Below are 24,844 nucleotides of genomic sequence, written 5' to 3' on the forward strand. Positions count from 1 at the left end.
ATCATGATCTTAGGATCCACTCCTTCACTCTTCCTTCATCATGATCTTAGGATCCACTCCTTCACTCTTCCTTCATCATGAACTTAGGATCCACTCCTTCACTCTTCCTTCATCATGATCTTAGGATCCACTCCTTCACTCTTCCTTTATCATGAACTTAGGATCCACTCCTTCAGTCTTCCTTCATCATGATCTTAGGATCCACTCCTTCAGTCTTCATCATGATCTTAGGGTCCACTCCTTCAGTCTTCATCATGATCTTAGGATCCACTCCTTCACTCTTCCTTCATCATGATCTTAGGATACACTCCTTCACTCTTCCTTCATCATGATCTTAGGATCCACTCCTTCACTCTTCCTTTATCATGAACTTAGGATCCACTCCTTCAGTCTTCCTTCATCATGATCTTAGGATCCACTCCTTCACTCTTCCTTTATCATGAACTTAGGATCCACTCCTTCAGTCTTCCTTCATCATGATCTTAGGATCCACTCCTTCAGTCTTCATCATGATCTTAGGATCCACTCCTCTAACTTCCCTTCATACCATTCCTTTCCCCTTCACTTCTCCTCTGATCATGATCTCAGGATGCACATCATTAACCTTCATCTCGACGTCACTTTGCTGGTAAGATAACCCAGCAATATCATGAAGGCAGTACACACATATAACAATGATGTACCTTTGCTGACTTTCCAGTTTTTCTACTCCCAAAGCCTGGCCTTGGGCCAACCTCGTCGAGAGCTTGCCTGGTCAACCAGGCTGTTGCTGTTGGCGGCCCGCTGGCATACATATCCAGCACAGATGGGTTAATCTGGCACCTGGTTGATATATTTGTTCAGCATCATCTTGAAGGCTTCCACAGCTGTCCTTGCGGCGTGTCTGATATCTTCTGGTAAGACGAACAGTCTGGGGCCACGGATGTTGATACAATGTTCTTTTATTGTGCCCACAGAGACCCTGCATTTCACTAGGTTTATTCTCTCTCTTCTACGTCTTATAATTATTGTCTCCCTGAGTCCTACATAAAATCTTAGATGAAAGATGGCGCCAGCCGCCACGAAGTGAACAAGACACTGTATGAGATGTTTCCTATGATACTTAATGAACCACAGTGTTGTTCCCTGTACCCTCAAGCAAGTGTGTGAACCACAGTGTTGTTCCCTGTACCCTCAAGCAAGTGTGTGTGAACCACAGTGTTGTTCCCTGTACCCTCAAGCAAGTGTGTGAACCACAGAGTTGTTCCCTGTACCCTCAAGCAAGTGTGTGAACCACAGTGTTGTTCCCTGTACCATCAAGCAAGTGTGTGAACCAGTGTTGTTCCCTGTACCCTCAAGCAAGTGTGTGAACCACAGTGTTGTTCCCTGTACCCTCAAGCAAGTGTGTGAACCACAGTGTTGTTCCCTGTACCCTCAAGCAAGTGTGTGAACCACAGAGTTGTTCCCTGTACCCTCAAGCAAGTGTGTGAACCACAGTGTTGTTCCCTGTACCATCAAGCAAGTGTGTGAACCAGTGTTGTTCCCTGTACCCTCAAGCAAGTGTGTGAACCACAGTGTTGTTCCCTGTACCCTCAAGCAAGTATGTGAACCACAGTGTTGTTCCCTGTACCCTCAAGCAAGTGTGTGAACCAGTGTTGTTCCCTGTACCCTCAAGCAAGTGTGTGAACCACAGTGTTGTTCCCTGTACCCTCAAGCAAGTGTGTGAACCACAGTGTTGTTCCCTGTACCCTCAAGCAAGTGTTTGAACCAGTGTTGTTCCCTGTACCCTCAAGCAAGTGTATGAATCACAGTGTTGTTCCCTGTACCCTCAAGCAAGTGTGTGAACCACCTGGAGTTTACCTGGAGAGAGTTCCGGGGGTCAACGCCCCCGCGGCCCGGTCTGTGACCAGGTCTCCTGGTGGATCAGAGCCTGATCAACCAGGCTGTTGCTGCTGGCTGCACGCAAACCAACGTACGAGCCACAGCCCGGCTGGTCAGGAACCGACTTTAGGTGCTTGTCCAGTGCCAGCTTGAAGACTGCCAGGGGTCTGTTGGTAATCCCCCTTACGTATGCTGGAAGGCAGTTGAACAGTCTCGGGCCCCTGACACTTATTGTATGGTCTCTTAACGTGCTAGTGACACCCCTGCTTTTCATTGGGGTATGTTGCATCGTCTGCCAAGTCTTTTGCTTTCGTAGTGAGTGATTTTCGTGTGCAAGTTCGGTACTAGTCCCTCTAGGATTTTCCAGGTGTATATAATCATGTATCTCTCCCGCCTGCGTTCCAGGGAATACAGGTTTAGGAACCTCAAGCGCTCCCAATAATTGAGGTGTTTTATCTCCGTTATGCGCGCCGTGAAGGTTCTCTGTACATTTTCTAGGTCAGCAATTTCACCTGCCTTGAAAGGTGCTGTTAGAGTGCAGCAATATTCCAGCCTAGATAGAACAAGTGACCTGAAGAGTGTCATCATGGGCTTGGCCTCCCTAGTTTTGAAGGTTCTCATTATGCATCCTATCATTTTTCAGGCAGATGCGATTGATACAATGTTATGGTCCTTGAAGGTGAGATCCTCCGACATAATCACTCCCAGGTCTTTGACGTTGGTGTTTCGCTCTATTTTGTGGCCAGAATTTGTTTTGTACTCTGATGAAGATTTAATTTCCTCGTGTTTACCATATCTGAGTAATTGAAATTTCTCATCGTTGAACTTCATATTGTTTTCTGCAGCCCACTGAAAGATTTGGTTGATGTCCGCCTGGAGCCTTGCAGTGTCTGCAATGGAAGACACTGTCATGCAGATTCGGGTGTCAAATGCAAAGGAAGACACGGTGCTGTGGCTGACATCCTTGTCTATGTCGGATATGAGGATGAGGAACAAGATGGGAGCGAGTACTGTGCCTTGTGGAACAGAGCTTTTCACCGTAGCTGCCTCGGACTTTACTCTGTTGACGACTACTCTCTGTGTTCTGTTAGTGAGGAAATTATAGATCCATCGACCGACTTTTCCTGTTATTCCTTTAGCACCCATTTTGTGCGCTATTACGCCATGGTCACACTTGTCGAAGGCTTTTGCAAAGTCTGTATATATTACATCTGCATTCTTTTTGTCTTCTAGTGCATCTAGGACCTTGTCGTAGTGATCCAATAGTTGAGACAGACAGGAGCGACCTGTTCTAAACCCATGTTGCCCTGGGTTGTGTAACTGATGGGTTTCTAGATGGGTGGTGATCTTGCTTCTTAGGACCCTTTCAAAGATTTTTATGATATGGGATGTTAGTGCTATCGGTCTGTAGTTCTTTGCTGTTGCTTTACTGCCCCCTTTGTGGAGTGGGGCTATGTCTGTTGTTTTTAGTAACTGTGGGACGACCCCCGTGTCCATGCTCCCTCTCCATAGGATGGAAAAGGTTCGTGATAGGGGCTTCTTGCAGTTCTTGATGAACACGGAGTTCCATGAGTCTGGCCCTGGGGCAGAGTGCATGGGCATGTCATTTATCGCCTGTTCGAAGTCATTTGGCGTCAGGATAACATCGGATAGGCTTGTGTTAACCAAATTCTGTGGCTCTCTCATAAAAAATTCATTTTGATCTTCGACTCTCAGTCTGGTTAGCGGCTTGCTAAAAATTGAGTCATATTGGGACTTGAGTAGCTCACTCATTTCCTTGCTGTCATCTGTGTAGGACCCATCTTGTTTAAGTAGGGGCCCAATACTGGACGTTGTTCTCGACTTTGATTAGGCATAGGAGAAGAAATACTTTGGGTTTCTTTCGATTTCATTTATGGCTTTTAGTTCTTCCCGCGATTCCTGACTCCTATAAGATTCCTTTAGCTTAAGTTCGATGCTTGCTATTTCTCTGACCAGTGTCTCCCTACGCATTTCAGATATATTGACCTCTTTTAGCCGCTCTGTTATTCTTTTCCGTCGCCTGTAAAGGGAGCGCCTGTCTCTTTCTATTTTACATCTACTCCTCCTTTTTCTTAGAGGAATAAGCCTTGTGCATACATCGAGTGCCACCAAGTTAATCTGTTCTAGGCATAATTTGGGGTCTGTGTTGCTTAGTATATCTTCCCAGCATATATCGGTTAGGACTTGGTTTACTTGGTTCCACTTTATGTTTTTGTTATTGAAGTTGAATTTGGTGAATGCTCCCTCGTGACTAATCTCATTATGTCGGTCTGGGGCTCCACGCATACATGTCTGAACCTCAATTATGTTGTGATCTGAGTATATTGTTTTTGATATGGTGACATTTCTTATCAGATCATCATTGTTAGTGAAGATGAGGTCTAGTGTATTCTCCAGTCTAGTAGGCTCTATTATTTGCTGATTTAAATTGAATTTTGTGCAGAGATTTAAAAGCTCGTGTGTGAGTTTTTATCAGAGCTGCCTCCTGGTGTTATTACTGCAACAATATTATTTGCTATATTCCTCCATTTTAGGTGCCTTAAGTTGAAATCCCCCAGGAGCAAGATGTTGGGTGCAGGAGCTGGAAGATTTTCCAGACAGTGGTCAATTTTTAACAGCTGTTCCTGGAATTGCTGGGATGTTGCATATGGAGGCTTGTAGACTACCACAATGACTAGGTTTTGGTTCTCGACCTTTACTGCTAAAACTTCCACTACATCATTTGAGGCATTCAGCAGTTCTGTGCAAACAAGTGACTCTGCGATGTACAGGACAACCCCCCCCTTGCCTGTTCACTCTGTCACATCCGTATAGGTTGTAACCTGGGATCCATATTTCGTTGTCCAAGTGATCCTTTATGTGGGTCTCAGTGAAAGCCGCGAACATTGCCTTTGCCTCTGCAAGCAGTCCACGGATGAAAGGTATTTTGTTGTTTGTTGCTGGCTTTAGACCCTGTATATTTGCAAAGAAGAATGTCATCGGACTGGTGGTATTGTTGGTAGTGTTGTTCCCTGTACCTTCAAGCAAGTGTGTGAACCACAGTGTTGTTCCCTGTACCCTCAAACAAATGTGTGAACCACAGTGTTGTTCCCTGTACCCTCAAGCAAGTGTGTGAACCACAGTGTTGTTCCCTGTACCCTCAAACAAATGTGTGAACCACAGTGTTGTTCCCTGTACCCTCAAGCAAGTGTGTGAACCACAGTGTTGTTCCCTGTACCCTCAAGAAAGTGCGTGAACCACAGTGTTGTTCCCTGTACCCTCAAGCAAGTGCGTGAACCACAGTGTTGTTCCCTGTACCCTCAAGCAAGTGTGTGAACCACAGTGTTGTTCCCTGTACCCTCAAACAAATGTGTGAACCACAGTGTTGTTCCCTGTACCCTCAAGCAAGTGTGTGAACCACAGTGTTGTTCCCTGTACCCTCAAGAAAGTGCGTGAACCACAGTGTTGTTCCCTGTACCCTCATGCAAGTGCGTGAACCACAGTGTTGTTCCCTGTACCCTCAAGCAAGTGTGTGAACCACAGTGTTGTTCCCTGTACCCTCAAGCAAGTGTGTGAACCACAGTGTTGTTCCCTGTACCCTCAAGCAAGTGTGTGAACCACAGTGTTGTTCCCTGTACCCTCAAGCAAGTGTGTGAACCACAGTGTTGTTCCCTGTACCCTCAAGCAAGTGTGTGAACCACAGTGTTGTTCCCTGTACCCTCAAGCAAGTGTGTGAACCACAGTGTTGTTCCCTGTACCCTCAAGCAAGTGTGTGAACCACAGTGTTGTTCCCTGTACCCTCAAGCAAGTATGTGAACCACAGTGTTGTTCCCTGTACCCTCAAGCAAGTGTGTGAACCACAGTGTTGTTCCCTGTACCCTCAAGCAAGAGTGTGTGAACCAGTGTTGTTCCCTGTACCCTCAAGCAAGTGTGTGAACCACAGTGTTGTTCCCTGTACCTTCAAGCAAGTGTGTGAACCACAGTGTTGTTCCATGTACCTTCAAGCAAGAGTGTGTGAACCACAGTGTTGTTCCCTGTACCCTCAAGCAAGTGTGTGAACCACAGTGTTGTTCCCTGTACCCTCAAGCAAGTGTGTGAACCACAGTGTTGTTCCCTGTACCCTCAAGCAAGTGTGTGAACCAAAGTGTTGTTCCCTGTACCCTCAAACAAATGTGTGAACCACAGTGTTGTTCCCTGTACCCTCAAGCAAGTGTGTGAACCACAGTGTTGTTCCCTGTACCCTCAAGCAAGTGTGTGAACCACAGTGTTGTTCCCTGTACCCTCAAGCAAGTGTGTGAACCACAGTGTTGTTCCCTGTACCCTCAAGCAAGTGTGTGAACCACAGTGTTGTTCCCTGTACCCTCAAGCAAGTGTGTGAACCACAGTGTTGTTCCCTGTACCCTCAAGCAAGTGTGTGAACCACAGTGTTGTTCCCTGTACCCTCAAGCAAGTGTGTGAACCACAGTGTTGTTCCCTGTACCCTCAAGCAAGTGTGTGAACCACAGTGTTGTTCCCTGTACCCTCAAGCAAGTGTGTGAACCACAGTGTTGTTCCCTGTACCCTCAAGCAAGTGTGTGAACCACAGTGTTGTTCCCTGTACCCTCAAGCAAGTGTGTGAACCACAGTGTTGTTCCCTGTACCCTCAAGCAAGTGTGTGAACCACAGTGTTGTTCCCTGTACCCTCAAGCAAGTGTGTGAACCACAGTGTTGTTCCCTGTACCCTCAAGCAAGTGTGTGAACCACAGTGTTGTTCCCTGTACCCTCAAGCAAGTATGTGAACCACAGTGTTGTTCCCTGTACCCTCAAGCAAGTATGTGAACCACAGTGTTGTTCCCTGTACCCTCAAGCAAGTGTGTGAACCACAGTGTTGTTCCCTGTACCCTCAAGCAAGTATGTGAACCACAGTGTTGTTCCCTGTACCCTCAAGCAAGTGTGTGAACCACAGTGTTGTTCCCTGTACCCTCAAGCAAGTATGTGAACCACAGTGTTGTTCCCTGTACCCTCAAGCAAGTGTGTGAACCACAGTGTTGTTCCCTGTACCCTCAAGCAAGTGTGTGAACCACAGTGTTGTTCCCTGTACCCTCAAGCAAGTGTGTGAACCACAGTGTTGTTCCCTGTACCCTCAAGCAAGTGTGTGAACCACAGTGTTGTTCCCTGTACCCTCAAGCAAGTGTGTGAACCACAGTGTTGTTCCCTGTACCCTCAAGCAAGTATGTGAACCACAGTGTTGTTCCCTGTACCCTCAAGCAAGTGTGTGAACCACAGTGTTGTTCCCTGTACCCTCAAGCAAGTGTGTGAACCACAGTGTTGTTCCCTGTACCCTCAAGCAAGTGTGTGAACCACAGTGTTGTTCCCTGTACCCTCAAGCAAGTGTGTGAACCACAGTGTTGTTCCCTGTACCCTCAAGCAAGTGTGTGAACCACAGTGTTGTTCCCTGTACCCTCAAGCAAGTGTGTGAACCACAGTGTTGTTCCCTGTACCCTCAAGCAAGTATGTGAACCACAGTGTTGTTCCCTGTACCCTCAAGCAAGTGTGTGAACCACAGTGTTGTTCCCTGTACCCTCAAGCAAGTGTGTGAACCACAGTGTTGTTCCCTGTACCCTCAAGCAAGTGTGTGAACCACAGTGTTGTTCCCTGTACCCTCAAGCAAGTGTGTGAACCACAGTGTTGTTCCCTGTACCCTCAAGCAAGTGTGTGAACCACAGTGTTGTTCCCTGTACCCTCAAGCAAGTGTGTGAACCACAGTGTTGTTCCCTGTACCCTCAAGCAAGTGTGTGAACCACAGTGTTGTTCCCTGTACCCTCAAGCAAGTGTGTGAACCACAGTGTTGTTCCCTGTACCCTCAAGCAAGTGTGTGAACCACAGTGTTGTTCCCTGTACCCTCAAGCAAGTGTGTGAACCACAGTGTTGTTCCCTGTACCCTCAAGCAAGTGTGTGAACCACAGTGTTGTTCCCTGTACCCTCAAGCAAGTGTGTGAACCACAGTGTTGTTCCCTGTACCCTCAAGCAAGTGTGTGAACCACAGTGTTGTTCCCTGTACCCTCAAGCAAGTGTGTGAACCACAGTGTTGTTCCCTGTACCCTCAAACAAGTGTGTGAACCACAGTGTTGTTCCCTGTACCCTCAAGCAAGTGTGTGAACCACAGTGTTGTTCCCTGTACCCTCAAGCAAGTGTGTGAACCACAGTGTTGTTCCCTGTACCCTCAAGCAAGTGTGTGAACCACAGTGTTGTTCCCTGTACCCTCAAGCAAGTGTGTGAACCACAGTGTTGTTCCCTGTACCCTCAAGCAAGTGTGTGAACCACAGTGTTGTTCCCTGTACCCTCAAGCAAGTGTGTGAACCACAGTGTTGTTCCCTGTACCCTCAAGCAAGTGTGTGAACCACAGTGTTGTTCCCTGTACCCTCAAGCAAGTGTGTGAACCATAGTGTTGCATTTCCATGTTGCTGACAACGGGGAAATGAAGTTTATTTGTGGATTTCTTTAATGTCCTTATCGATCCCTCACGCATTTCTAAAGAGACAACTCAAAGAGCTGGGCGACAGAGAAGTGTGTTCGTGTGATATACATATCCTCTTTGATATCTGTCTGAGGCTGGGCCATGAGGGGGCGATGATCCCCAGAACTATTAAGAGATTAACAGATGACATTGATGGTGTAGTGTACCAACTTCTTTCTCTGATAACGATGTCACCACAAAAAAATCGTTTGGTGTCATCAACTTTGTACACTAACTATTTGTATATATATTACATTATATATATATATATATATATATATATATATATATATATATATATATATATATATATATATATATATATATATTACATGCAAGGAATTCGCGAGAGCATGCGAAATATACACAAACACTGTATTTTCGTTGTTGGAATCTCTTCCGGCCTTCGCTTGTTCTGCGAAGTCTAAACATTCTAATATCTTTCGCTGGTCGGCGTTTGTGGAAGACATGAAAGAAACTAATCACTAGCCGTGTGCCAACTACTCTGGAACAACACCTAGCTTGGCTGGGTGCCACAGTATTGTCTAGTGGCGCATGGTGCATATAGTACTGCGTACTTTGTCCCAAATTTCGTAGGTTTGAATCTCCTCTGGCTTGAGATAAATGTATACCACAATGTGCAAAACAATAACTGCGAAAAAAATGGTGAACTTCCAAATACCTTTTATTATTTCTCGCATCAAGGGCTTGATAATGCAAGAAATCACGAAAGCGCTTGGAAGTTCACTATTTCACATTCGTGTGTGTGTGTGTGTGTTTGTGTGTGTGTGTGTGTGTGTGTGTGTGTGTGTGTGTGTGTGTGTGTGTGTGTGTGTGTGTGTGTACTCACCTAGTTGTACTCACCTAGTTGAGGTTGCGGGGGTCGAGTCCGAGCTCCTGGCCCCGCCTCTTCACTGATCGCTACTAGGTCACTCTCCCTGAGCCGTGAGCTTTATCGTACCTCTGCTTAAAGCTATGTATGGATCCTGCCTCCACTACATCGCTTCCCAAACTATTCCACTTACTGACTACTCTGTGGCTGAAGAAATACTTCCTAACATCCCTGTGATTCATCTGTGTCTTTAGCTTCCAACTGTGTCCCCTTGTTACTGTGTCCAATCTCTGGAACATCCTGTTTTTGTCCACCTTGTCAATTCCTCTCAGTATTTTGTATGTCGTTATCATGTCCCCCCTATCTCTCCTGTCCTCCAGTGTCGTCAGGTTGATTTCCCTTAACCTCTCCTCGTAGGACATACCTCTTAGCTCTGGGACTAGTCTTGTTGCAAACCTTTGCACTTTCTCTAGTTTCTTTACGTGCTTGGCTAGGTGTGGGTTCCAAACTGGTGCCGCATACTCCAATATGGGCCTAACGTATACGGTGTACAGGGTCCTGAACGATTCCTTATTAAGATGTCGGAATGCTGTTCTGAGGTTTGCTAGGCGCCCATATGCTGCAGCAGTTATTTGGTTGATGTGCGCTTCAGGAGATGTGCCTGGTGTTATACTCACCCCAAGATCTTTTTCCTTGAGTGAGGTTTGTAGTCTCTGACCCCCTAGACTGTACTCCGTCTGCGGCCTTCTTTGCCCTTCCCCAATCTTCATGACTTTGCACTTGGTGGGATTGAACTCCAGGAGCCAATTGCTGGACCAGTTCTGCAGCCTGTCCAGATCCCTTTGTAGTTCTGCCTGGTCTTCGATCGAGTGTATTCTTCTCATCAACTTCACGTCATCTGCAAACAGGGACACCTCAGAGTCTATTCCTTCCGTCATGTCGTTCACAAATACCAGAAACAGCACTGGTCCTAGGACTGACCCCTGCGGGACCCCGCTGGTCACAGGTGCCCACTCTGACACCTCGCCACGTACCATGACTCGCTGCTGTCTTCCTGACAAGTATTCCCTGATCCATTGTAGTGCCTTCCCTGTTATCCCTGCTTGGTCCTCCAGTTTTTGCACCAATCTCTTGTGTGGAACTGTGTCAAACGCCTTCTTGCAGTCCAAGAAAATGCAATCCACCCACCCCTCTCTCTCTTGTCTTACTGCTGTCACCATGTCATAGAACTCCAGTAGGTTTGTGACACAGGATTTCCCGTCCCTGAAACCATGCTGGCTGCTGTTGATGAGATCATTCCTTTCTAGGTGTTCCACCACTCTTCTCCTGATAATCTTCTCCATGATTTTGCATACTATACATGTCAGTGACACTGGTCTGTAGTTTAATGCTTCATGTCTGTGTGTGTGTGTGTGTGTGTGTGTGTGTGTGTGTGTGTGCGTGCGCGTGCAAATAGTATCTTTCACCATCTTTCATTCTTGTCAGTCATCCAAGTTCAGATGAACCTGCAAGCTGCAACATCCTGACCCATGTTTCAGAGTGGAGGCAGTGTATCTTCCGTCAGCTTGCGTGCGGCCAGCAGTAACAGCCTGGTTGATCAGAGTCTGATCCACCATGAGGCCTGGTCTCAGACCGGGCCGCGGGGGCGTTGAGCCCCAAAACCCTCTCCAGGTAAACTCCATGACTCAAGTTCGGCAAGCCGGTTTCCATGAAATCCTTCATAATAGTGACCTTGCTCACACTCCTACAGCACGTCAAATCATACAAACCACTACAATGATCGTACAATAAATCATGAAACTGGCGTTCATGTATCATGCACAGGACCGTCATCTTAAAGTTAAAGAAGAAAGAGTTTAGAGTGGAATAATAAGGTAGTGTAAGCAGTACTCACCGTCACACACACAGTTCAGGTGCCGAGGGTCACTCTTCTGCTTGTTCTCCCTCACCTGCAATACAACATGTGTTGCTCTAGTCTATGTGGATACCAATGGCAACATAAATAATGGTGTTCGTTTTTCATGCAACACACATTATGTAAAACAAACTTCTTCAACACCAAACTGCTCGCTACCCATCTTCTTATCATTTTCTTGTCAATTCCAAGAGTCATGACGCCCGCGGCCCGCTCCCAAGCTAGGCCTACTGGGTGATAGGCTGATCAATCAGCAGTTGGTGCTAGCATCAGGCAGTCCAAAGTAGAACAGTTTCTTCTGGTTAGCATGTCTGCTATTATAACAGAAATGTAGAAACTATGAGAATAGTTGAACCTTGAAAGAACAAGTACAAAAGAGAAAACCAGAATGGGTTTTGAGATAGCAAATCTTGTCCTAGGAATGTTGTAAGTTTTTATGACAGAATGGCAGAAATAAAGCGGAAAAGACTACGTTGGATACACTGTCTTCATCGACTTTCAAAAAATCATTTGACACATAATGACACAAGAGACTGCTACATAAACTGGAAAAAGCAGGCATGAACAGCAGGATGGGTACTCTGGTGGTTACGGAAATAACTAGTGAATAAATTTAAACGAGAAGAGAGGAGTCAGAATGGGTATGGGAGAGGAGCGGTGTTCCCCAGGGATCAGTGTTCGAACCTCTGTTCCTCCTTATATAAATGATCTGCAAGAGGAAAAATAAATGGTATGTACCACAGTGTATGTTTGATGCTAATGAGGAAGATGACACCCGGCGACGACGGGAAGAGACTCCAGGACGATCTGAGTATACTGCAATAATGGTCGGGATGATGGCTACGTGAATTTAGTCCTGACAATGTTGATACACTGTAAGTTTCTTTATTATAAATGTAATAAAGAAACAGAACACAATCTATACGGAGTGGTGAGTAGCAGAGCAAAGTAGAGAGTCCCCAGGCTGGTGGTGTGCCAGTTGACCGATAAACTCGCGGGAAAACACTTGATAAGAAGAGCAGCTCAGCGGAAATAACTCACGGCTTGTGTGTACAGAATAAAGTATAAAATATTACACACAAAGCTGTCCACTGAACCCTTTGTGAAACACACCATTACTAGCAAACTCTTTACTATCACACAAACAACTCAGTACTTAATGCTCAGTCGCTTTAAGTAAATACTTGAGAGTAAAAACAACAACTTGAGCCTAATTTATATCTTCATCAATATAATAATAATAATAATAATAATAATAATAATAATAATAATAATAAGAAGAAGAAGAAGAAGAAGAAGAAGAAGAAGAAGAAGAAGAAGAAGAAGAAGAAGAAGAAGAAGAAGAAGAAGAAGAAGAAGCAGATGATGATAAAGAAGAAGAAGAAACAAGAAGAAAAAAGAAAGAAAGAAGAGGAGAAGGATTAGGAGAAGGAAGGGGAGGGGGGAAGGAGGAGGAGGAAGAGCTAGAAGATGACGAAGACACAACAATCAGAGCTCTGGGAGGGGGGGGGGGGGAAGGTAGGATACCTCAGTGGTATGGTAAGTAGAATGAGAGAAATAAATGTGGCATGTGTACGCTTCAATAACGCCCTCCCTCCCCCTCCCTTCCCTCATGATTGTACACTTTCCAGAGACCGCACACCTAACAAGGGAGGGCGTTGGAAAGTCTTGGTCCCTGTACACTTATTGAATTGTCTGTCTGTCATTGTGAGCATTAAAGTCTTGCTTTTCACTCAGTATTTTACATCATCTGTCGACATTCTTGACTGCGTACCAAGTGACTTCAGTAAATTTGATGTAAGTCCTTCCAAAATTTTTCCTTGTATAAATTATAATATATCTTTCTCGCCTGAGTTCCAAGTCCAGTTCGAGGGACTTTATTAATAATAATTCAGGTAACTGACTGAATCTATACAAACAGTGAAGGTTCTCTGCATATTTCCAATATCTGCAATTTTGCTTGCCATAAAAGAAGTTGTTGGTGTACAGAATTATTCCAGTCTAGAGAGAACAAGAGACTTAAAAAGAATATCTGACTTGGCGTCTCGTGTTTTCAAGGTTCTAGTTATCCAGCTTATCATTTTCCTTGCGGTTGTGATACTGACACTTATGATCCTTGGATGTAAGATCTGCTGGCATCACTCCTAAGTCTCTCACATTAATTGTTCACTCTATTGAGTAGTCTGAGTTTGTTTTATTCTCCATGACTATTTTTATTTCCTCAATTTTTCCACAGCGCAGTAACTGAAATTTCTCATCAATGATCACACTGAGCACCGTGGTTCGATCCTCGGTACGAGTGGATACATTAGGTAGTATTTCCTTAAGACACCTGCTGTCCCTGCTCACCTAGCAATCAATCGGTACCTGCTGACAGCCGACTGGTATAGGTCGTATCCTGGGAGCAAAACTGACCATTTGCCCGAAATACTCCGCATAACAAGTGGCTTTCTATACAGTAGTATGTGATTAATGTCAGCTAGGACTGTATACCTTGTACTTGTACAAATTATTATTATTATTATTATTATTATTATTATTATTTTATTATTATTATTATTAATTATTATTATTATCTTAGAGAACAGATGTGTCCTCAGTGGATGTCATTCTCGTCTGAATATGATAGTGTTATAATTTATGTTTGTGTGTCAGATATGAGACTTAAATAATTGGGGCGAGTACTGCGCATTAAGGAGCAGAACTTTTCACTGTGACAGCCTGAGTTTTCACTGTGACAGCCCCTGATTTTTCACTGTGACAGCCCCTGAGTTTTCACTGTGACAGCCCCTGATTTTTCACTGTGACAGCCCCTGAGTTTTCACTGTGACAGCCCCTGATTTTTCACTGTGACAGCCCCTGAGTTTTCACTGTGACAGCCCCTGATTTTTCACTGTGACAGCCCCTGAGTTTTCACTGTGACAGCCCCTGAGTTTTCACTGTGACAGCCCCTGATTTTTCACTGTGACGGCCCCTGAGTTTTCACTGTGACAGCCCCTGAGTTTTCACTGTGACAGCCCCTGATTTTTGACTGTGACAGCCCCTGAGTTTTCACTGTGACAGCCCCTGATTTTTGACTGTGACAGCCCCTGAGTTTTCACTGTGACAGCCCCTGATTTTTAACTGTGACAGCCCCTGATTTTTCACTGTGACAGTCTTTGATTTTTCACTGTGACAGCCCCTGATTTTTCACTGTGACAGTCTCTGAATTTTCACTGTGACAGCTCCTGAATTTTCACTGTCACAGCCCCTGATTTTTCACTGTGACAGCCCCTGATTTTTCACTGTCACAGCCCCTGAGTTTTCACTGTGACAGCCCCTAAGTTTTCACTGTGACAGCCCCTGATTTTTCACTGTGACGGCCCCTGAGTTTTCACTGTGACAGCCCCTGAGTTTTCACTGTGACAGCCCCTGATTTTTCACTGTGACAGCCCCTGAGTTTTCACTGTGACAGCCCCTGATTTTTGACTGTGACAGCCCCTGACTTTTCACTGTGACAGCCCCTGATTTTTAACTGTGACAGCCCCTGATTTTTCACTGTGACAGTCTTTGATTTTTCACTGTGACAGCCCCTGATTTTTCACTGTGACAGTCTCTGAATTTTCACTGTGACAGCTCCTGAATTTTCACTGTCACAGCCCCTGATTTTTCACTGTGACAGCCCCTGAGTTTTCACTGTGACAGCTCCTGATTTTTGACTGTGACAGCCCCTGAGTTTTCACTGTGACAGCCCCTGATTTTTAACTGTGACAGCCCCTGATTTTTCACTGTGACAGTCTCTGAATTTTCACTGTGACAGCTCCTGATTTTTCACTGTGACAGCCCCTGATTTTTCACTGTGACAGCCCCTGATTTTTCACTGTCACAGCCCCTGATTTTTCACTGTGACAGCTCCTGATTTTTCATTGTGACAGTCTCTGATTTTTCACTGTGACAGCCCCTTATTTTTCACTGTGACAGCCCCTGATTTTTCACTGTGACAGCCCCTGAGTTTTCACTGTGACAGCCCCTGATTTTTCACTGTGACAGCCCCTGAGTTTTCACTGTGACAGCCCCTGAGTTTTCACTGTGACAGCCCCTGATTTTTCACTGTGACGGCCCCTGAGTTTTCACTGTGACAGCCCCTGAGTTTTCACTGTGACAGCCCCTGATTTTTGACTGTGACAGCCCCTGAGTTTTCACTGTGACAGCCCCTGATTTTTGACTGTGACAGCCCCTGAGTTTTCACTGTGACAGCCCCTGATTTTTAACTGTGACAGCCCCTGATTTTTCACTGTGACAGTCTTTGATTTTTCACTGTGACAGCCCCTGATTTTTCACTGTGACAGTCTCTGAATTTTCACTGTGACAGCTCCTGAATTTTCACTGTCACAGCCCCTGATTTTTCACTGTCACAGCCCCTGATTTTTCACTGTCACAGCCCCTGAGTTTTCACTGTGACAGCCCCTGAGTTTTCACTGTGACAGCCCCTGATTTTTCACTGTGACGGCCCCTGAGTTTTCACTGTGACAGCCCCTGAGTTTTCACTGTGACAGCCCTTGATTTTTCACTGTGACAGCCCCTGAGTTTTCACTGTGACAGCCCCTGATTTTTGACTGTGACAGCCCCTGACTTTTCACTGTGACAGCCCCTGATTTTTAACTGTGACAGCCCCTGATTTTTCACTGTGACAGTCTCTGAATTTTCACTGTGACAGCTCCTGAATTTTCACTGTCACAGCCCCTGATTTTTCACTGTGACAGCCCCTGAGTTTTCCCTGTGACAGCTCCTGATTTTTGACTGTGACAACCCCTGAGTTTTCACTGTGACAGCCCATGATTTTTAACTGTGACAGCCCCTGATTTTTCACTGTGACAGTCTTTGATTTTTCACTGTGACAGCCCCTGATTTTTCACTGTGACAGTCTCTGAATTTTCACTGTGACAGCTCCTGAATTTTCACTGTCACAGCCCCTGGTTTTTCACTGTCACAGCCCCTGATTTTTCACTGTGACAGCTCCTGATTTTTCATTGTGACAGTCTCTGATTTTTCACTGTGACAGCCCCTGATTTATCACTGTGACAGCCCCTGATTTTTCATTGTGACAGTCTCTGATTTTTCACTGTGACAGCCCCTGATTTCTCACTGTGACTGCCCCTGATTTTTCATTGTGACAGTTTCTGATTTTTCACTGTCACAGCCCCTGATTTTTCACTACCACAGCCCCTGATTTTTCACTGTGACAGCCCCTGATTTTTCATTGTGACAGTCTCTGATTTTTCACTGTGACAGTCTCTGATTTTTCACTGTGACAGCCCCTGATTTTTCACTGTGACAGCCCCTGATTTTTCATTGTGACAGTCTCTGATTTTTCACTGTGACAGCCCCTGATTTTTCACTGCGATAGTCTCCGATTTTTCACTGTTACAGCCCCTGATTTTTCACTGTGACAGTCTCTGATTTTTCACTGTGACAGCCCCTGATTTTTCACTGTGATAGTCTCTGATTTTTCACTGTGACAGCCCCTGATTTTTCACTGTGACAGCCCCTGATTTTTCACTGTTACAGTCCCTGATTTTTCACTGTGACAGTCTCTGATTTTTCACTGTGACAGTCTCTGATTTTTCACTGTGACAGTCTCTGATTTTTTACTGTGACAGTCTCTGATTTTTCACTGTGACAGCCCCTGATTTTTCACTGTGTCAGCCTCTGATTTTTCACTGTGACAGCCCCTAATTTTTCACTGTGACAGCCCCTAATTTTTCACTGTGACAGCCCCTAATTTTTCACTGTGACAGCCCCTGATTTTTCACTGTGATAGTCTCTGATTTTTCACTGTTACAGCCCCTGATTTTTCACTGTGACAGTCTCTGATTTTTCACTGTGACAGTCCCTGATTTTTCACTGTGACAGCCCCTGATTTTTTCACTGTGACAGTCTCTGATTTTTCACTGTGACAGCCCCTGATTTTTTATTGTGACAGTCTCTGATTTTTCACTGTGACAGCCCCTGATTTTTCACTGTGATAGTCTCTGATTTTTCACTGTTACAGCCCCTGATTTTTCACTGTGACAGTCTCTGATTTTTCACTGTGACAGTCTCTGATTTTTCACTGTGATAGTCTCTGATTTTTCACTGTTACAGCCCATGATTTTTCACTGTGACAGTCTCTGATTTTTCACTGTGACAGCCCCTGATTTTTCACTGTGACAGTCTCTGATTTTTCACTGTGACAGTCTCTGATTTTTCACTGTGACAGTCTCTGATTTTTCACTGTGACAGTCTCTGATTTTTCACTGTGACAGTCTCTGATTTTTCACTGTGACAGTCTCTGATTTTTCACTGTGACAGTCTCTGATTTTTCACTGTGACAGCCCCTGATTTTTCACTGTGTCAGTCTCTGATTTTTCACTGTGACAGTCTCTGATTTTTCACTGTGACAGCCCCTAATTTTTCACTGTGACAGCCCCTAATTTTTCACTGTGACAGCCCCTAATTTTTCACTGTGACAGCCCCTAATTTTTCACTGTGACAGCCCCTAATTTTTCACTGTGACAGCCCCTGATTTTTCACTGTGTCAGTCTCTGATTTTTCACTGTGACAGTCTCTGATTTTTCACTGTGACAGCCCCTAATTTTTCACTGTGACAGCCCCTAATTTTTCACTGTGACAGCCCCTAATTTTTCACTGTGACAGCCCCTAATTTTTCACTGTGACAGCCCCTAATTTTTCACTGTGACAGCCCCTAATTTTTCACTGTGACAGCCCCTAATTTTTCACTGTGACAGCCCCTAATTTTTCACTGTGACAGCCCCTAATTTTTCACTGTGACAGCCCCTGATTTTAATCTTTTCACAGTAACTTTGGCTTATATTTGTTAGAAACTTAAAATATACATCAAACCTTTATTTTCAATTTAAACTACAGAAATACTGTACTACTAAAAAATATTGTACGGGACATACAAAATATAAAAAGAAATTGAAAAAAACTTGAAGTAAAGTTTGTGTAGACACCATCTTACGTTACCATCTTACGTTAACATCTTACGTTAACATCTTACGTTAACATCTTACGTTAACATCTTACGTTAACATCTTACGTTAACATCTTACGTTAACATCTTACGTTAACATCTTACGTTAACATCTTACGTTAACATCTTACGTTACCATCTTACGTTAACATCTTACGTTAACATCTTACGTTAACATCTTACGTTAACATCTTACGTTAACATCTTACGTTACCATCTTACGTTAACATCTTACGTTAACATCTTACGTTAACATCTTACGTTAACATCTTACGTTAACATCTTACGTTAACATCTTACGTTAACATCTTACGTTAACATCTTACGTTAACATCTTACGTTAACATCTTACGTTAACATCTTACGTTAACATATTACGTTACCATCTTACGTTAACATCTTACGTTAACATCTTACGTTACCATCTTACGTTAACATCTTACGTTAACATCTTACGTTAACATCTTACGTTAACATCTTACGTTAACATCTTACGTTACCATCTTACGTTAACATCTTACGTTAACATCTTACGTTAACATCTTACGTTAACATCTTACGTTAACATCTTACGTTAACATCTTACGTTAACATCTTACGTTAACATCTTACGTTAACATCACAGGAAATTAGCGAACTGATCAACTGCCACGAATACGAACACAAGGAAAAAAATTAATGTAGCTTTTTTAATGTCTTCTACACTTGTTGTTGCTCGAGACAGTTGTTGATGTGGTGATGCTGGAGTGTCTCTCCCTAGAGTCAGTTGTTGATGTGATGCTGGAGTGACTCTCCCTAGAGTCAGTTGTTGATGAGGTGATGCTGGAGTGTCTCTCCCTAGAGTCAGTTGTTGATGTGATGCTGGAGTGACTCTCCCTAGAGTCAGTTGTTGATGTGGTGATGCTGGAGTGTCTCTCCCTAGAGTCAGTTGTTGATGTGATGCTGGAGTGACTCTCCCTAGAGTCAGTTGTTGATGTGGTGATGCTGGAGTGTCTCTCCCTAGAGTCAGTTGTTGATGTGGTGATGCTGGAGTGTCTCTCCCTAGAGTCAGTTGTTGATGTGATGCTGGAGTGACTCTCCCTAGAGTCAGTTGTTGATGTGGTGATGCTGGAGTGTCTCTCCCTAGAGTCAGTTGTTGATGTGGTGATGCTGGAGTGTTTCTCCCTAGAGTCAGTTGTTGATGTGATGCTGGAGTGACTCTCCCTAGAGTCAGTTGTTGATGTGGTGATGCTGGAGTGTCTCTCCCTAGAGTCAGTTGTTGATGTGGTGATGCTTGAGTGTCTCTCCCTAGAGTCAGTTGTTGATGTGGTGATGCTGGAGTGTCTCTCCCTAGAGTCAGTTGTTGATGTGGTGATGCTTGAGTGTCTCTCCCTAGAGTCAGTTGTTGATGTGGTGGTGCTTGAGTGTCTCTCCCTAGAGTCAGTTGTTGATGAGGTGATGCTTGAGTGTCTCTCCCTAGAGTCAGTTGTTGATGTGGTGATGCTTGAGTGTCTCTCCCTAGAGTCAGTTGTTGATGTGGTGATGCTGGAGTGTCTCTCCCTAGAGTCAGTTGTTGATGTGGTGGTGCTTGAGTGTCTCTCCCTAGAGTCAGTTGTTGATGAGGTGATGCTTGAGTGTCTCTCCCTAGAGTCAGTTGTTGATGTGGTGATCCTTGAGTGTTTCTCCCTAGAGTCAGTTGTTGATGTGGTGATGCTGGAGTGTCTCTCCCTAGAGTCAGTTGTTGATGTGGTGATGCTTGAGTGTCTCTCCCTAGAGTCAGTTATTGATGTGGTGATGCTTGAGTGTCTCTCCCTAGAGTCAGTTATTGATGTGGTGATGCTTGAGTGTCTCTCCCTAGAGTCAGTTATTGATGTGGTGATGCTTGAGTGTCTCTCCCTAGAGTCAGTTATTGATGTGGTGATGCTTGAGTGTCTCTCCCTAGAGTCAGTTATTGATGTGGTGATGCTTGAGTGTCTCTCCCTACAATTATAGTGATGTATGAAGTATCTCTCCCTACAGTTATAGTGATGTATGAAGTATCTCTCCCTACAGTTATCTATCCCTGTTCTTCCTCGCCCTCTTAGTGTTATTCTCATACTTCCCTTTAATATCAAGTTCCCGTTCACCTACCCCTTCCTCCCCCCTTCAACCAATTTCATCCCTTCTTCAAAATTCCTCTCCCTCCCGTCTTACTTAACCCCTTTCTAACTCCGTTACCATCCCCCTCCCCCTCCCCCTCCCCCTCCCCCCCCCTCGGCCTCCACGCGCCGCAAAATCACATTCTTTTGAACATTTTTTAAATTTTCGAACTTGTGCCAGTGGCACGTCTTAGTCTTGGTGCGATCAATACTGTATGTGAGAGGGCAGGGAGGGAAGGTGAGGGCAGGGAGGGCAGGTGAGGGAAAGGAGGGCAGGTGAGGGCAGGGAGGGCAGGTGAGGGCAGGGAGGGAAGGTGAGGACAGGGAGGGCAGGAGAGGGCAGGTGAGGGCAGGGAGGGAAAGTGAGGGCAGGGAGGGAAGGAGAGGGCAGGGAGGGCACGCGAGGGCAGGGAGGGCAGGTGAGGGCAGGGAGGAAAGGTGAGGGCAGGGAGGGAAGGTGAGGGCAGGGAAGGAAGGTGAGGGAAAGGAGGGCAGGGAGGGAAGGTGAGGCCAGGGAGGGAAGGTGAGGGCGGGGAGGGAAGGTGAGGACAGGGAGGGAAGGTGAGGGGGAGGGAAGGTGAGGGAAGGGAGGGCAGGTGAGGGCAGGGAGGGAAGGTGAGGGCAGGGAAGGAAGGTGAGGGCAGGGAGGGAAGGTGAGGGCAGGGAAGGAAGGTGAGGGCAGGGAGGGCAGGTGAGGGCAGAGAGGGCAGGTGAGGGCAGGGAGGGAAGGTGAGGACAGGGAGGGAAGGTGAGGGCAGGTGAGGGCAGGGAGGGAAGGTGAGGGCAGGGAGGGCAGGTGAGGGCAGGGAGGGCAGGTGAGGGCAGGTGAGGGCAGGGAGGGAAGGTGAGGACAGGGAGGGAAGGTGAGGGCAGGGAGGGAAGGTAAGAGCAGGGAGGGAAGGTGAGGGCAGGGAGGGAAGGTGAGGAAAGGGAGGGCAGGTGAGGGCAGGGAAGGAAGGTGAGGGCAGGGAGGGAAGGTGAGGGCAGGGAGGGAAGGTGAGGGCAGGGAGGGCAGGTGAGGGCAGGGAGGGCAGGTGAGGACAGGGAGGGAAGGTGAGGGCAGGGAGGGAAGGTGAGGGCAGGGAGCGCAGGTGAGGGCAGGGAGGGAAGGTGAGGGCAGGGAGGGAAGGTGAGGGCAGGGAGGGAAGGTGAGGGCAGGGAGCGCAGGTGAGGGCAGGGAGGGAAGGCTAGGGCAGGAAGGGAAGGTGAGGACAGGGAGGGAAGGTGAGGGCAGGGAGGGAAGGTGAGGGCAGGGAGGGCAGGTGAGGGCAGGGAGGGAAGGTGTGGGCAGAGCGAAGGTGAAGGCAGGGAGGGAAGGTGAGGGCAGGGATGGAAGGTGAGGGCAGGTGAGGGCAGGGAGGGAAGGTGAGGGCAGGGAGGGCAGGTGAGGGCAGGGAGGGAAGGTGAAGGCAAGGAGGGAAGGAAGGTGAGGGCAGGGAGGGAAGGTGAGGGCAGGGAGGGAATGTGAGGGCTGGGAGGGAAGGTGAGGGCAGGGAGGGAAGGTAAGGGCAGGGTGGGAAGGTGAAGGCAAGGAGGGAAGGAAGTGAGGGCAGGGAGGGAAGGTGAGGGCAGGGAGGGCAGGTGAGGGCAGGGAGGGAAGGTGAAGGCAAGGAGGGATGGAAGGTGAGGGCAGGGAGGGAAGGTGAGGGCAGGGAGGGAAGGTGAGGACAGGGAGGGCAGGTGAGGGCAGGGAAGGAAGGTGAGGGCAGGGAGGGAAGTTGTGGGCTGGGAGGGAAGGTGAGGGCAGGGAGGGCAGGTGAGGGCAGGGAGGGAAGGTGAGGGCAGGGAGGGCAGGTGAGGGCAGGGAGGGCAGGTGAGGGCAGGGAGGGAAGGTGAGGGCAGGGAGAGAAGGTGAGGGTAGGGAGCGCAGGTGAGGGCAGGGAGGGAAGGTGAGGGCAGGGAGGGAAGATGAGGGCAGGGAGGGAAGGTGAGGGCAGGGAGCGCAGGTGAGGGCAGGGAGGGAAGGCTAGGGCAGGAAGGGAAGGTGAGGACAGGGAGGGAAGGTGAGGGCAGGGAGGGAAGGTGAGGGCAGGGAGGGCAGGTGAGGGCAGGGAGGGAAGGTGAGAGGGAGGGAAGGTGAGGGCAGGGAGGGCACATGAGGGCAGGGAGGGAAGGTGAGGGCAGGGAGGGAAGGTGAGGGCAGGGAGGGAAGGTGAGGGCAGGGAGGGAAGTCGGGGGCAGGGAGGGAAGGTGAGGGCAGGGAGGGAAGGTGAGGGCAGGGAGAGAAGGTGAGGGCAGGGAGGGAAGGTGAGGGAAGGCAGGGAAGGCGAGGGAAGGCAGGGAAGGTGAGGGCAGGGAGGGAAGGTGAGGGCAGGAAGAGAAGGTGAGGGCAGGGAGGGAAGGTGAGGGAAGGCAGGGAAGGCAGGGAAGGCGAGGGAAGGCAGGGAAGGTGAGGGCAGGGAGGGAATGCAGGGAAGGCGAGGGAAGGCAGGGAAGGCGAGGGCAGGGAGGGAAGGTGAGGGAAGGCAGGGAAGGCAGGGAAGGCGAGGGAAGGCAGGGAAGGAGAGGGCAGGGAGGGAAGGTGAGGGAAGGCAGGGAAGGCGAGGGACGGCAGGGAAGGAGAGGGCAGGGAGGGAAGTACTGGGTGGCTTGAAAAGGGAGAGTGCAGAAACGAAAGCTCAAAGAAGCTGTACTAACATCAGGAGATAGTAGGAGAGGAAAGAAGACTGTGTGTGTGTGTGTGTGTGTGTGTGTGTGTGTGTGTGTGTGTGTGTGTGTGTGTGTGTGTGTGTGTGTGTGTGTACTCACCTATATGTGGTTGCAGAGGTCGAGTCATAGCTCCTAGCCCCGCCTCTTCACTCGTCGATACTAATTCACTCTCTCCCTGCTCCATGATATTTGTCATACCTCTTCTTAAAGCTATTTATGGAACTTGCTTCCACTACTTCACTCCAGATTATTCCAGTTCCTGACAACTCTAAGACTAAAGAAATACTTCCTAACATCCCTATGACTCATCTGGGTTCTCAGTTTCCAATTGTGTCCCCGTGTTTCTGTATCCCATCTCTGAAACATTCGATCCTTTTCCACGTTGTCAATGCCTCTTAGTATTTTATACGTTGTTATCATGTCCCCTCTATCCCTCCTATCCTCTAGTGTCATCAGGTTGAGTTCCCTTAACCTCTCCTCATAAGACATATCCCTCGGTTCCGGGACTAATGGTGTTGCAAATTTTTGCGCACACACACACACACGCACACACACACACACACACACACACACACACACACACACACACACACACACACACACACATTTACCAACTTGTCTTACAGCACTCAAAGAAATTACCAGCTTCAAGGCCACCTAAAAGCATTTTATAATAAGCCAAGTTTTAAGTTAAAGGAATAATGCTTTAACAAAGCCAATCAGCGTTTGAAATGCGAACAAAAACGTTTAAACTACAAGAGTAAACGTTTGAAGGACGAGCTTAAACGTTTAGTAATAGGCATAAAAGTTTTGTAATAGGAAAAAACGTTTAGTAATAATCAAAAGTTTTGTAATAGGAATAAACGTTAGTAATAGGAATAAACGTTAGTAATAGGAATAAACGTTAGTAATAGGAATAAACGTTAGTAATAAGCAAAGTGTAAAGAAGCGTAAATTCATGGTGTAGGGAGGTGTAGTTGGGTGTAGTTGAGCACACAGGATTACCTTGGTCATAGTAACTCGGGAACTATCAAATATTCCCCGGGACACTATTCTCAACACTCAAAGCAATACACGGGAAAGATGAATGTAAAAGCGTAGTAACAAGGTCGAGCTAAAATATATCCCGCTCAGATGAAACACTGAAAGAAAACGTGAAGACTTTAGAGAAGAAAAATGGTTAGTGAACTGTTCAAAAACCAGCAAATATTAAAAGGAAAAAATATGTACACCGTGATTTACCTGTGGCCTGAGTTGAGGGTCCTTCCGCCCTTGCCAGGCTTTCTAGTTGAAATTGCTGATACACAGAAATACTAAAGCAATTTATGTCAGAAGAAACAAAAGAGGCATTCAGGAAATCGAAAAAAAATCCAAGATTTTCTTTTTTCACTTAAGGTAAGTGCAAGTTATGAAGCCAAGTATCGGCTCTGCTCAACGAGGGATCACACACCCATGATGACACACAAACAGGATCACACACCCATGATGACACACAAACAGGATCACACACCCATGATGACACACAAACAGGATCACACACCCATGATGACACACAAACAGGATCACACACCCATGATGACACACAAACAAGCAGGAATTTCGAATGAACAGTTTCAATGTTAAACAGTCCAATTAATATTACGAGAGTTGAAGACCCAGATAGTCTTCAATTATTAACTCGGTCGACCCTACAGATGGCAAAGACCGTACAGAAACTGAATTGTTTATACCTTGCCCACGCACACAGCACCTGCCACTTATTCCCGGAGTGTAATATTTATAAAAAGAATAAGACACAATGCCACTAGCAAGAGTACTCAGTATTATTTAAAGAAGGCGCTTACATTCATGTGGAATCCAAGAGGCCTTCAAAAGTGCAGACGTAGCGCTACTCCACAAAAGAGGCAGTAGATCGATAGTAAAAAATCACACACCAGTAACACTTGCTTCACAAAAACAA

General features: G+C 46.5%; 1 protein-coding gene across 14 annotated transcripts in view; it reads right to left on the minus strand.

The window, feature by feature from the left end:
* pins (G-protein-signaling modulator pins) overlaps positions 1-24,844 on the minus strand; it is a 579,486-nt gene that overhangs the window by 226,568 nt on the left and 328,074 nt on the right. For 7 of the 14 annotated variants that reach the window (XM_070083542.1, XM_070083548.1, XM_070083555.1 and 4 more), the window contains exon 2: positions 11,083-11,137. The exons of the other annotated variants lie outside the window; for them this stretch is intronic. The gene's annotated coding sequence lies outside the window, so the exon portion shown is untranslated. The remainder of the gene's footprint in view (positions 1-11,082; positions 11,138-24,844) is intronic. 14 annotated transcript variants of the gene reach the window in all.

The sequence above is a fragment of the Cherax quadricarinatus genome, chromosome 10 (genome assembly GCF_038502225.1).
Source record: "Cherax quadricarinatus isolate ZL_2023a chromosome 10, ASM3850222v1, whole genome shotgun sequence".
Lineage (NCBI taxonomy): Eukaryota > Metazoa > Arthropoda > Malacostraca > Decapoda > Parastacidae > Cherax > Cherax quadricarinatus.